Source organism: Aegilops tauschii, chromosome 3 (assembly GCF_002575655.3).
Source record: "Aegilops tauschii subsp. strangulata cultivar AL8/78 chromosome 3, Aet v6.0, whole genome shotgun sequence".
Lineage (NCBI taxonomy): Eukaryota > Viridiplantae > Streptophyta > Magnoliopsida > Poales > Poaceae > Aegilops > Aegilops tauschii.
This window is the reverse complement of record NC_053037.3, coordinates 531,922,485-531,937,263: the sequence shown is the minus strand read 5'-3', so window position 1 is coordinate 531,937,263 and position 14,779 is coordinate 531,922,485.

The following is a 14,779-nucleotide window of genomic DNA, read 5'->3' as shown; positions in this document are numbered from 1 at the left end:
GGTGATGGAGGAAGGTTGATGATGACGATGGCGACGGATTCCCCTCTCCGGAGCCCCGAACGGACTCCAGATCAGCCCTCCCGAGAGAGTTTAGGGCTTGGCGGAGGCACCGTATCGTAAAATGCGATGAATCTTTCTCCTGATTTTTTTCTCCCCGAACACGAATATATGGAGTTGGAGTTGAGGTCGGTGGAGCTCCAGGGGGCCCACGAGGCAGGAGGCGCGCCCCCACCCTCGTGGCAAGGGTGTGGGCCCCCTGGCCTTGATTCTTTCGCCAGTATTTTTTATGTTTTCCAAAAATAATCTCCGTGGAGTTTCAGGTCATTCCGAGAACTTTTGTTTCTACACATAAATAACACCATGGCTATTCTGCTGAAAACAACGTCAGTCCGGGTTAGTTCCATTCAAATCATGCAAGTTAGAGTCCAAAACAAGGGCAAAAGTGTTTGGAAAAGTACATACGACGTAGACGTATCAACTCCCCCAATCTTAAACCTTTGCTTGTCCTCAAGCAATTCAGTAGATAAATTGAAAGTGATAAATAAATTTTTTACAAACTCTATTTGCTTTTGTTGTTGTAAATATGTAAAGCCAGCATTCAAGTTTTCAGCAAAGATTATGAAGTAACCATATTCGCAATAACATTTAGGTCTCAGGTTTACTCATGTCAATGGCATAATCAACTAGCGAGTAATAATAATAAATCTCGGATGACAACACTTTCTCAAAATAATCATAATATGATATAACAAGATGGTATCTCGATAGCCCTTTCTGAGACCACAAAACATAAATGCAGAGCACCTTTAAAGATCAAGGACTGACTAGACATTGTAATTCATGGTAAAAGAGATCTAGTCATGGTCATACCCAATATAAATTAACTGTAATGGATGCAAATGATAGCGGTGCTCTCCAGCTGGTGCTTTTTAATAAGAGGGTGATGACTCAACATAAAAGTAAATAGATAGGCCGTTCACAGAGGAAAGCAGGGATTTGTAGAGGTGCCAGAGCTCGATTTTAAAGCAACAATAAATAATATTTTGAGCGGCATACTTTCATTGTCAACATAACAACCAAGAGATGGCGATATCTTCCATGCTACACACATTATAGGCGGTTCCCAAACAGAATGGTAAAGTTTTTACTCCCCCTCCACCAACAAGCGTCAATCCATGGCTTGCTCGAAACAACGAGTGCCTCCAACTAACAACAGTCCCGTGGGATTTTTGTTTGCAGTTATTATATTTGATTTGCATAAAGCATGGGACTGGGCATCCCGGTGACCAGCCATTTTCTCGTGAGTGAGGAGCGGAGTCCACTCCTCTTGAGAATAACCCGCCTAACATGGAAGATATGGACAACCCTAGTTGATACATGAGATATTCGAGCATACAAAATAGAATTTCATTTGAAGGTTTGGAGTTTGGCACATACAAATTTACTTGGAACGGCTGGTAGATACCGCATATAGGAAGGTATGGTGGACTCATATGGAATAACTTTGGGGTTTAAGGGATTGGATGCACAAGCAGTATTCCCGCTTAGTACAAGTGAAGGCTAGCGAAAGACTAGGAAGCGACCAACTAGAGAGCGACAACAGTCATGAACATGCATTAAAATTAATAAACATTGAGTGCAAGCATGAGTAGGATATAATCCACCATGAACATAAATATCATGAAGGCTATGTTGATTTGTTTCAACTACATGTGTGAACATGTGCCAAGTCAAGTCACTTGAATCATTCAAAGGAGGATACCACCCCATCATACCACATCACAACCATTTTAATAGCATGTTGGCACGCAAGGTAAACCATTTTAAACTCCTAGCTAATTAAGCATGGCATAAGCAACTATAATCTCTAATTGTCATTGCAAACATGTTTATTCATAATAAGCTAAATCAGGAACGATGAACTAATCATATTTACAAAAACAAGAGAGGTCGAGTTCATACCAGCTTCTCTCATCTCAGTCAGTCCATCATATATCGTCATAATTGCCTTTCACTTGCACGACTGAACGATGTGAATAATAATAATAGTGCACGTGCATTGGAATAAGCTGGAGTCTGCGAGCATTCAATAAACAGGAGAAGACAAGGCAATATGGGCTCTTGTTTAAATCAACAATAATGCATATAAGAGCCACTTCAACATTTTCATCATGGTCTTCTCCTATCGACCCCCAAAGAAAAGAAAAGGAATAAAACTATTTACACGGGAAAACTCCCAACAAGCAAAAGAAGAACATGAAATATTTTTGGGTTTTCTTTTTAATTATTACTACTACAGCAAGAAAGTAAACTAGCTAAAATCTATCACTAATTTTTTTGGTTTTTCTTAAGGTTTTTCAAACACACAAGAAGAAAGCAAGAAAAAGAAAATAAACTAGCATGGATAGTACAATGAAAGAGTATGAGCACTGACATCTAGCAATGGGTGTGAACATAAATGTAATGTCGGTGGGAAATACGTACTCCCCCAAGCTTAGGCTTTTGGCCTAAGTTGGTCTATTACCACGGCTGGCCTGGCGGATATCCAAAGTTATAGTTGGGGTCGTACAGAGACGCAGCAGTCATTGCATCGTGGGCTGTAGCTTGGAGGCGAGCTATCTCAGCCCTCCTCTTATACTCATCCGCCTCCTCTCTGGTTATAAAATATCTCCCTTTTGTCTGAAAGTCAAAGAAAGTAGAAGCAGGGAGAGCGACGTGATAGGTGCGTCGTCTGTCAAAGATTAGTCGGTACGGGAGGAACTGATCGTTCCTCTCAACAAAACGATGACGAACCATAGCCTCATAATCTAAATAAGTAGGAGGTAACTCAATATCATCCTCATGTATGGTTGTACCAAGAAAATTAGCTAAACGGGTTGCATAAATTCCACCAAAGAAATCTCCATTAAATCTATTATGATGCAACCTACGTGCAACAATGGCTCCCAAATTATAATGTTTATCTCCTAACACAGCACTCCTGAGAATACCGAGGTCAGGGACACAGATGTGACATGCTTCATCCTTACCATTTATGCACCTACCTATGAAGAGAGCAAAATAATGTAAAGTAGGAACATGAATGCTCCCTATGGTAGCTTGTGCTATGTCTCTAGATTCCCCCATAGTTATACTAGCAAGAAAATCTCTAAATTCATATTTGCGAGGTTCACTAGTACTACCCCACTGTGGAAGTTTGCAAGCAGTGGTAAAATCCTCTAAGTCCATAGTATAAGAATTTTCATAAAGATCAAACAGGACAGTTTGAGAATTGCGTGAAGATGAAAATTCAAACATTCTCACAAAGGAACTAGTGAGATAGTGGTACTGACGGCACTTATCTGCCTCGAAGTTCACAAGATCAGCGTTACGCAAATATGCGTTAAATTCTTCCTTGATTCCTGCTTGATCCATGAAGTCCTCGGAAGGCCATTCACAAGGCCGCATTGGAGCGTCCCTTGGTGGTTCTTCATTAGCATCACGCATTGCAAGCCTCGGTCCTTGCTTCCTTGAAGGACCACCATGGTACATTTTCCTAAACATATTTCTTCCTCTGAAAAATTTCTGAAATTTTTAGTAACTTCAAATGAAAGTGAACCAAGCTCAACAAAATTGATAGCAACTACTCCCACAAGTGCCTATAGACTATATCATGCATTAGAACTACTTGGAACCATATAAATTTGACATGTAAGCTCAAGAACATGGTCACCTATGCAGTAAAAATTTGCAAGGAATAAAGCACTAGAACAAAAACTAATTGGACCAATGGAGGAGTCACATACCAAGGAACAATCCCCCAAAGCAGTTTTGTGAGAGGTGCTTTGAGCAAGGAGATCGAAAATCGGAGCAAAATGAGCTAGAACTCGTGCTTGAGCTGGATGGTGATTTTTTTGGGAGGAACAAGAAGTGTGTGGGTGCAGGAATAAGTGGAGGGGAGCCACCGTGGGCCCACGAGGCAGGGGGCGCGCCCAGGGGGCACGCGCGCCCTAGACCCTCGTGGCCAGGTGCCAACTCCCCCTGCTGTGTTCTCAGTGCCAAATATTCTCAAATATTCCAGAAAAAATCATATTAAATTGGCAGGGCATTTGGAGAACTTTTATTTTCAAGGTATTTTTCTATTGCACGGATAATTCAGAAAATAGACAGACAAAAACTAATTTTACTTTATTTCAACTAAATAACAGAAAGTAAAAGAAGGGTACAGAAGGTTGTGCCTTCTAACTTCATCCGTCTCATGCTCATCAAAAGGAATCCACTAACAAGGTTGACCAAGTCTTGTTAACAAACTCATTCCGAATAACATGGAACCGGAGAAATTTCGAATAACACTATGTTACCTCAACGGGGATATGCACATCCCCAATAATAAGAATATCATATCTCTTCTTGACAGTAGGAAGAGGAAATTCAAAACCTCCAAAAATAATCGATGGAATTTTTCCAATAGAGTTTATACTATGAACTTGAGGTTGTTTCCTCGGAAAGTGTACCGTATGCTCATTGCCATTAACATGAAAAGTGACATTGCCCTTGTTGCAATCAATAACAGCCCCTGCTGTATTCAAAAAGGGTCTTCCAAGAATCATAGACATACTATCGTCCTCGGGAATATCAATAATAACAAAGTCTGTTAAAATAGTAACGTTTGCAACCACAACAAGCACATCCTCACAAATACCGACAGGTATAGCAGTTGATTTATCAGCCATTTCCAAAGATATTTCAGTAGGTGTCAACTTATTCAAATCAAGTCTACGATATAAAGAGAGAGGCATAACACTAACACCGGCTCTAAGATCACATAAGGCAGTTCTAACATTATTACTTTTAATGGAGCATTGTATAGTTGGTACTCCTGGATCTCCAAGTTTCTTAGGTATTCCACCTTTAAAAGTATAATTAGCAAGCATGGTGGAAATTTCTGCTTCCGGTATCTTTCTTTTATTTGTAACAATATCTTTCATATACTTAGCATAAGGATTCATTTTGAGCATATTAGTCAAACGCATACGCAAAAAGATAGGTCTAATCATTTCAGCAAAGCGCTCAAATCCTCATCATCCTTTTTCTTGGATGGTTTGGGAGGAAAAGCCATGGGTTTCTGAACCCATGGTTCTCTTTCTTTACCGTGCTTCCTAGCGACAAAGTCTCTCTTATCATAGCGTTGATTCTTTGATTGTGGGTTATCAAGATCAAAGCAGGTTCAATTTCTACATCATTATCATTACTAGGTTGAACCTCAACATGAACATCTTCATTAATATTATCACTAGGTTCATGTTCATCACCAGATTGTGTTTCAGCATCAGAAATAGAAATATCATTGGGATTCTCAGGTGTGTCAACAACAGGTTCACTAGAAGCATGCAAAGTCCTATCATTTTTCTTTTTCTTCTTTTTAGAAGGACTAGGTGCATCTAAATTATTTCTCTGAGAATCCTGCTCAATTCTCTTAGGGTGGCCTTCAGAATACAAAGGTTCCTGAGTCATTTTACCAGTTCTAGTAGCCACTCTAACAGCATAATCATTATTCTTACTATTTAATTCATTGAGCAAATCATTCTGAGCTTTAAGTACTTGTTCTACTTGAGTGGTAACCATAGAAGCATGTTTACTAATGAGTTTAAGTTCACCTTTAACTCTAGACAAATAATCACTCAAGTGTTCAATCATATAAGCATTTTGTTTTAATTGTCTACCAAAATAAGCATTAAAATCTTCTTGCTTAACCATAAAATTATAAAACTCATCCAAACATTGGCTAGCAAACTTAGTAGGAGGGATTTCAGCTTTATCATATCTATAGAGAGAATTTACCTTTACTACCTATGTCAGGTTATCAAGAACATGAGTTTCTTCAACAGGTGATGGAATAAAACCATGTATTTCTTCAACAGGCGGTAAATTAAGACCATGTATTTCTTCAATAGGAGGTAAATTCTTAACATCTTCAGCTTTAATACCCTTTTCTTTCATAGATTTCTTTGCCTCCTGCATATCTTCAGGACTGAGAAATAGAACACCCCTCTTCTTCGGAGTTGGTTTAGGAGTTGGTTCAGGAAGTGTCCAATTATTTTCATTTGTCAACATATTATTCAATAGAATTTCAGCTTCATCTGGTGTTCTTTCCCTGAAAACAGAACCAGCACAACTATCCAGGTGGTCTCTGGAAGCATCGGTTAGTCCATTATAAAAGATATCAAGTATTTCATTTTTCTTAAGAGGGTGATCAGGCAAAGCATTAAGTAATTTCCCCCAAGCTTGTGGGAGACTCTCCTCTTCAATTTGCACAAAATTATATATTTCCCTGAAAGTAGCTTGTTTCTTATGAGTAGGGAAATATTAAGTAGAGAAGTAATAAATCATATCCTGGGGATTACGCACACAATCAGGATCAAGAGAGTTGAACCATATCTTAGCATCACCCTTTAATGAGAACGGAAATATTTTAAGGATATAGTAATAGCGAGTTTTTTCATCATTAGTGAACAGGGTGGCTATATCATTTAATTTAGTAAGATGTGCCACAACAATTTAAGATTCATAGCCATAGAAAGGATCAGATTCAACCAAAGTAATTATATCAGGATTAATGGAGAATTCATAATCCTTATCAGTAACAAAGATAGGTGAAGTTGCATAAGCAGGATCATATTTCATTCTAGCATTCAGAGTTTTCTGTTTAAGCTTAGCTAATAATTTCTTAAGATCACTCCTATCATTGCAAGCAAGAAGGTCTCTAGCAGTTTCTTCATCCATAACATAGCCCTCAGGCACAACATGAAATTCATATTTATTGGGAGAGTCTTCATCATCACTTTCATCAATATTATCAGTTTCAATAATTTCATTCTCTCTAGCCCTAGCAAGTTGTTCATCAAGAAATTCACCAAGTAGCACAGTAGTATCAAGCATAGAAGTAGTTTCATCATAAGTATCATGCATAGAAAAAGTGGCATCATCAATAACATGCGACATATCAGAATTAATAGCAGAAGCAGGTTTAGGTGTCGCAAGCTTACTCAAAACAGAAGGTGAATCAAGTGCAGAGCTAGATGGCAGTTCCTTACCTCCCCTCGTAGTAAAGGGATAAATTTTTGTTTTCGCGTCTTTCAAGTTCTTCATAGTGACCAGCAGATATAAATCCCAAGTGACTCAAAGAATAGAGCTATGCTCCCCGCCAACAACGCCCAAAAATAGTCTTGATCCACAAGTATAGGGGATCGCAACATTTTTCGAGGGTAGAGTATTCAACCCAAATTTATTGATTTGACACAAGGGAGCCAAAGAATATTCTCAAGTATTAGCAGTTGAGTTGTCAATTCAACCACACCTGGATAACTTAGTATCTGCAGCAAAGTATTTAGTAGCAAAGTAATATTTTTGGGTTTTGCAGTAATTGTAACAGTAGCAACGGAAAAGTAAATAAGCGGAGAACAATATATGAAAAGCTCATAGGCATTGGATCGGTGATGGAGAATTATGCCGAATGCGGTTCATCATGTAACAATCATAACATAGGGTGACACAGAACTAGCTCCAATTCATCAATGTAATGTAGGCATGTATTACGAATATAGTCATACGTGCTTATGGAAAAGAACTTGCATGACATCTTTTGTCCTACCCTCCCGTGGCAGCGGGGTCCTAATGGAAACTAAGGGATATTAAGGCCTCCTTTTAATAGAGTACCGGACCAAAGCATTAATACATAGTGAATACATGAACTCCTCAAACTACGATCATCACCGGGAGGGGTCCCGATTATTGTCACTTCGGGGTTGCCGGATCATAACACATAGTAGGTGACTATAGACTTGCAAGATAGGATCAAGAACTCACATATATTCATGAAAACATAATAGGTTCAGATCTGAAATCATGGCACTCGGGCCCTAGTGACAAGCATTAAGCATAGCAAAGTCATAGCAACATCAATCTCAGAACATAGTGGATACTAGGGATCAAACCATAACAAAATTAACTCGATTACATGATAAATCTCATCCAACCCATCACCGTCCAGCAAGCCTACGATGGAATTACTCACGCACGGCGGTGAGCATCATGAAATTGGTGATGGAGGAAGGTTGATGATGACGATGGCGATGAATTCCCCTCTCCGGAGCCCCGAACGGACTCCAGATCAGCCCTCCCGAGAGACTTTAGGGCTTGGCGGCAGCTCCGTATCGTAAAATGCGATGAATCTTTCTCCTGTTTTTTTTCTCCCCAAACACGAATATATGGAGTTGGAGTTGAGGTCGGTGGAGCTCCAGGGGGCCCACGAGGAAGGGGGCGCGCCCCCACCCTCGTGGCAAGGGTGTGGCCCCCTGGCCTTGATTCTTTCACCGGTATTTTTTATATTTTCCAAAAATAATCTCCGTGGAGTTTCAGGTCATTCCGAGAACTTTTGTTTCTGCACATAAATAACACCATGGCAATTCTGCTGAAAACAACGTCAGTCCGGGTTAGTTCCATTCCAATCATGCAAGTTAGAGTCCAAAACAAGGGCAAAAGTGTTTGGAAAAGTAGATATGACGTAGACGTATCATTCTCTTCTTTGTTGTTGCAAGTTTTACGTGGCTGCTACGGGCTGAGCAAGAACCGTTCTTACCTACGCATCAAAACCACAATGATTTTTCGTCAAGTGTGTTGTTTTAACCTTCAACAAGGACTGGGCATAGTCACACTCGATTCAACTAAAGTTGGAGGAACTGACACCCGCCAGCCACCTGTGTGCAAAGCTCGTCAGTAGAACCGGTCTCGCGTAAGTGTACGCGTAATGTCGGTCCGGGCTGCTTCATCCAACAATACCGCCGAATTAAAGTATGACATGCTGGTAAGTAGTATGACTATTATCGCCCACAACTCGTTGTGTTCTACTCGTGCATATAACATCTACACATAGACCTGGCTCTGATACCGACGATCGAATCTCGGGCAAGTAACATACCGATGACAAAGGGAACAACGTATGTTGTTATGCGGTCTGACCGATAAAGATCTTCGTAGAATATGTGAGAACCAATATGAGCATCCAGGTTCCGCTATTGGTTATTGACCGGAGAGGTGTCTCGGTCATGTCTACATAGTTCTCGAACCCGTAGGGTCCGCACGCTTAACGTTACGATGACAGTTATATTATGAGTTTATATGTTATGATGTACCGAAGGTTGTTCGGAGTCCCGGATGTGATCACGGATATGACGAGGAGTCTCGAAATGGTCGAGACATAAAGATTGATATATTGGAAGCCTATGTTTGGACATCGGAAGTGTTCCGGGCGAAATCGGGATTTTTCCGGAGTACCGGGAGGTTACCGGAACCCGCCGGTAACTTAATGGGCCTTATTGGGCCTAGGTGGAAGAGAGGAGAGGAGGCTAGGGCAGGGCCGCGCCCCCTTCCCCCCCAGTCCGAATAGGACAAGGAGAAGGCGGCGGCGCCCCCCCTTCCTTCCTCCCCTCCACCTCTTCCCCCTTCCACTCCTATTCCAACATGGAAAGGGGGGAGTCCTACTCCCGGTAGGAGTAGGACTCCTCCTGGCGCGCCACACCTCCTAGGCCGGTGGCCTCCCCCTTGCACCATTATATACGGGGGCAGGGGGGCACCTCTTAACACACAATTGATCAACGATCTTTTAGCCGTGTGCGGTGCCCCCCTCCACCATATTACACCTCGATAATATCGCTGCGGAGCTTAGGCGAAGCCCTGCGCCGGTAGAACATCATCATCGTCACCACGCCGTCGTGCTGACAAAACTCTCCCTCAACACTCGGCTGGATCGGAGTTCGAGGGTCGTCATCGAGCTGAACGTGTGCTGAACTTGGAGGTGCCGTGCGTTCGGTACTTGATCGGTCGGATCGTGAAGACGTACGACTACATCAACCGCGTTGTGTTAACGCTTCCGCTTTCGGTCTACGAGGGTACGTGGACAACACTCTCCCCTCTCGTTGCTATGCATCACCAAGATCTTGCGTGTGCGTAGGAATTTTTTTGAAATTACTACGTTCCCCAACAGTGGCATCCGAGCCTGGTTTTATGCGTTGATGCTATGCACGAGTAGAACACAAGTGAGTTGTGGGCGATATAAGTCATACTGCTAACCAGCATGTCATACTTTGGTTCAGCGGTATTGTGAGATGAAGCGGCCCGGACCGACATTACGCGTACGCTTACGCGAGACTGGTTTCACCGTTGCGAGCACTCGTTGCTTAAAGGTGACTGGCGGGTGTCTGTCTCTCTCACTTTAGTTGAACCGAGTGTGGCTACGCCCAGTCCTTGCGAAGGTTAAAACAGCACTAACTTGACAAACTATCGTTGTGGTTTTGATGCGTAGGTAAGAACGGTTCTTACTAAGCCCGTAGCAGCCACGTAAAACTTGCAACAACAAAGTAGAGGACGTCTAACTTGTTTTTGCAGGGCATGTTGTGATGTGATATGGTCAAGACATGATGCTATATTTTATTGTATGAGATGATCATGTTTTGTAACCGAGTTATCGGCAACTGGCAGGAGCCATATGGTTGTCGCTTTATTGTATGCAATGTAATCGCCATGTAATTGTTTTACTTTATCACTAAGCGGTAGCGATAGTCGTAAAAGCAATAAGTTGGCGAGACGACAACGATACTACGATGGAGATCAAGGTGTCGCGCCGGTGACGATGGTGATCATGATGGTGCTTCGGAGATGGAGATCACAAGCACAAGATGATGATGGCCATATCATATCACTTATATTGATTGCATGTGATGTTAATCTTTTATGCATCTTATCTTGCTTTGATTGACGGTAGCATTATAAGATGATCTCTCACTAAAATTTCAAGATAAAAGTGTTCTCCCCGAGTATGCACCGTTGCGAAAGTTCTTCGTGCTGAGACACCATGTGATGATCGGGTGTGATAGGCTCTACGTTCAAATACAACGGGTGCAAAACAGTTGCACACGCGGAATACTCAGGTTAAACTTGACGAGCCTAGCATATGCAGATATGCCTCGGAACACAGAGACCGAAAGGTCGAGCGTGAATCATATAGTAGATATGATCAACATAGTGATGTTCACCATTGAAACTACTCCATCTCACGTGATGATCGGACATGGTTTAGTTGATTTGGATCACGTAATCACTTGGATGATTAGAGGGATGTCTATCTAAGTGGGAGTTCTTAAGTAATATGATTAATTGAACTTGAATTTATCATGAACTTAGTACCTGATAGTATCTTGCTTGTCTATGTTAATTTTAGATAAATGGTCCGTGCTGTTGTTCCGTTGAATTTTAATGCGTTCCTTGAGAAAGCAAAGTTGAAAGATGATGGTAGCAATTACACAGACTGGGTCCATAACTTGAGGATTATCCTCATTGCTGCACAGAAGAATTACGTCCTGGAAGCACCGCTGGGTGCCAGGCCTCCTGCAAGAGCAACACCAGAAGTTATGAACGTCTGGCAGAGCAAAGCTGATGACTACTCGATAGTTCAGTGTGCCATGCTTTACGGCTTAGAACCGGGTCTTCAACGACGTTTTGAACGTCATGGAGCATATGAGATGTTCCAGGAGTTGAAGTTAATATTTCAAGCAAATGCCCGGATTGAGAGATATGAAGTCTCCAATAAGTTCTACAGCTGCAAGATGGAAGAGAATAGTTCTGTCAGTGAGCATATACTCAAAATGTCTGGGTATAATAATCACTTGATTCAACTGGGAGTTAATCTTCTGCATGATATCGTCATTGACAGAATTCTTCAATCACTGCCACCAAGCTACAAGAGCTTCGTGATGAACTATAACATGCAAGGGATGAATAAGACAATTCCCGAGCTCTTCGCAATGCTAAAGGCAGCGGAGGTAGAAATCAAAAAGGAGCATCAAGTGTTCATGGTCAGTAAGACCACTAGTTTCAAGAAAAAGGGCAAAGGGAAGAAGAAGGGGAACTTCAAGAAGAACAGCAAGCAAGTTGCTGTCCAGGAGAAGAAACCCAAGTCTGGACCTAAGCCTGAAAATGAGTGCTTCTACTGCACGCAGACTGGTCACTGGAAGCGGAACTGCACCAAGTATTTGGCGGATAAGAAGGATAGCAAGGTTAACAAAGGTATATGTGATATACATGTTATTGATGTGTACCTTACTAATACTCGCAGTAGCACCTGGGTATTTGATACTAGTTCTGTTGCTAATATTTGCAACTCGAAACAGGGGCTACGGATTAAGCGAAGATTGGCTAAGGACGAGGTGACGATGCGCGTGGGAAATGGTTCCAAAGTCGATGTGATCGCGGTCGGCACGCTACCTCTACATCTACCTTCCGGATTAGTATTAGACCTAAATAATTGTTATTTGGTGCCAGCGTTGAGCACGAACATTATATCTGGATCTTGTTTAATGCGAGATTGTTATTCATTTAAATCAGAGAATAATGGTTCTTCTATTTATATGAATAATATCTTTTATGGTCATGCACCCTTGAAGAGTGGTCTATTTTTAATGAATCTCGATAGTAGTGACACACATATTCATAATGTCGAAGCCAAAAGATGTAGAGTTGATAATGACAGTGCAACTTATTTGTGGCACTGCCGTTTAGGTCATATCGGTGTAAAGCGCATGAAGAGACTCCATACTGATGGACTTTTGGAATCACTTGATTATGAATCACTTGGTACTTGCAAACCGTGCCTCATGGGCAAGATGACTAAAACACCGTTCTCCGGAACTATGGACAGAGCAACAGATTTATTGGAAATCATACATACAGATGTATGTGATCCGATGAATATTGAGGCTCGTGGCGGATATCGTTATTTTCTCACCTTCACAGATGATTTGAGCAAATATGGGTATATCTACTTAATGAAACATAAGTCTGAAACATTTGAAAAGTTCAAAGAATTTCATAGTGAAATTGAAAATCATCGTAACAAGAAAATAAAATTTCTACGATCTGATCGTGGAGGAGTATATTTGAGTTATGAGTTTGGTCTTCATTTGAAACAATGTGGAATAGTTTCCCAACTCACGCCACCCGGAACACCACAGCGTAATGGTGTGTCCGAACGTCGTAATCGTACTTTACTAGATATGGTGCGAGCAATGATGTCTCTTACTGATTTACCGCTATCGTTTTGGGGTTATGCTTTAGAGACGGCTGCATTCACTCTAAATAGGGCACCATCGAAATCCATTGAAATGACACCTTATGAACTATGGTTTGGCAAGAAACCAAAGTTGTCGTATCTTAAAGTTTGGGGTTGCGATGCTTATGTGAAGAAACTTCAACCTGATAAGCTTGAACCTAAATCGGAGAAATGTGTCTTCATAGGATACCCAAAGGAGACTGTTGGGTACACCTTCTATCACAGATCCGAAGGCAAGACATTCGTTGCTAAGAATGGATCCTTTCTAGAGAAGGAGTTTCTCTCGAAAGAAGTGAGTGGGAGGAAAGTAGAACTTGATGAGGTAACTGTACCTGCTCCCTTATTGGAAAGTAGATCATCACAGAAACCAGTTTCTGCGACACCTACACCAATTAGTGGGGAAGTTAATGATAATGATCATGAAACTTCAGATCAAGTTATTACTGAACCTCGTAGGTCAACCAGATTAAGATCCGCACCAGAGTGGTACGGTAATCCTGTTCTGGATGTTATGTTACTAGACCATGACGAACCTACGAACTATGGAGAAGCGATGGTGAGCCCAGATTCCGCAAAATGGCTTGAGGCCATGAAATCCGAGATGGGATCCATGTGTGAGAACAAAGTATGGACTTTGGTTGACCTACCCGATGGTCGGCAAGCCATTGAAAATAAATGGATCTTCAAGAAGAAGACTGACGCTGATGGTAATGTTACTGTCTATAAAGCTCGACTTGTTGCGAAAGGTTTTCGACAAGTTCAAGGGATTGACTACGATGAGACCTTCTCACCCGTAGCGATGCTTAAGTCTGTCCGAATCATGTTAGCAATTGCCGCATTTTATGATTATGAAATTTGGCAAATGGATGTAAAAACTGCATTCCTGAATGGATTTCTGGATGAAGAGTTGTATATGATACAACCGGAAGGTTTTATCGATCCAAAGGGAGCTAACAAAGTGTGCAAGCTCCAGCGATCCATTAATGGACTGGTGCAAGCCTCTCGGAGTTGGAATAAACGCTTTGATAGTGTGATCAAAGCATTTGGTTTTATACAGACTTTTGGAGAAGCCTATATTTACAAGAAAGTGAGTGGGAGCTCAGTAGCATTTCGGATATTATATGTGGATGACATATTGCTGATTAGAAATGATATAGAATTTCTGGATAGCATAAAGGGATACTTGAATAAGAGTTTTTCAATGAAAGACCTCGGTGAAGCTGCATATATATTAGGCATTAAGATCTATAGAGATAGATCAAGACGCTTAATTGGACCTTCACAAAGCACATACCTTGACAAAGTTTTGAAGGAGTTCAAAATGGATCAAGCAAAGAAAGGGTTCTTGCCTGTACTACAAGGTGTGAGATTGAGTAAGACTCAATGCCCGACCACTGCAGAAGATAGAGAGAAGATGAAAGATGTTCCGTATGCTTCAGCCATAGGCTCTATCATGTATGCAATGCTGTGTACCAGACCTGATGTGTGCCTTGCTATAAGTTTAGCAGGGAGGTACCAAAGTAATCCAGGAGTGGATCACTGGACAACGATCAAGAACATCCTGAAATACCTGAAAAGGACTAAGGATATGTTTCTCGTTTATGGAGGTGACAAAGAGCTCATCGTAAGTGGTTACGT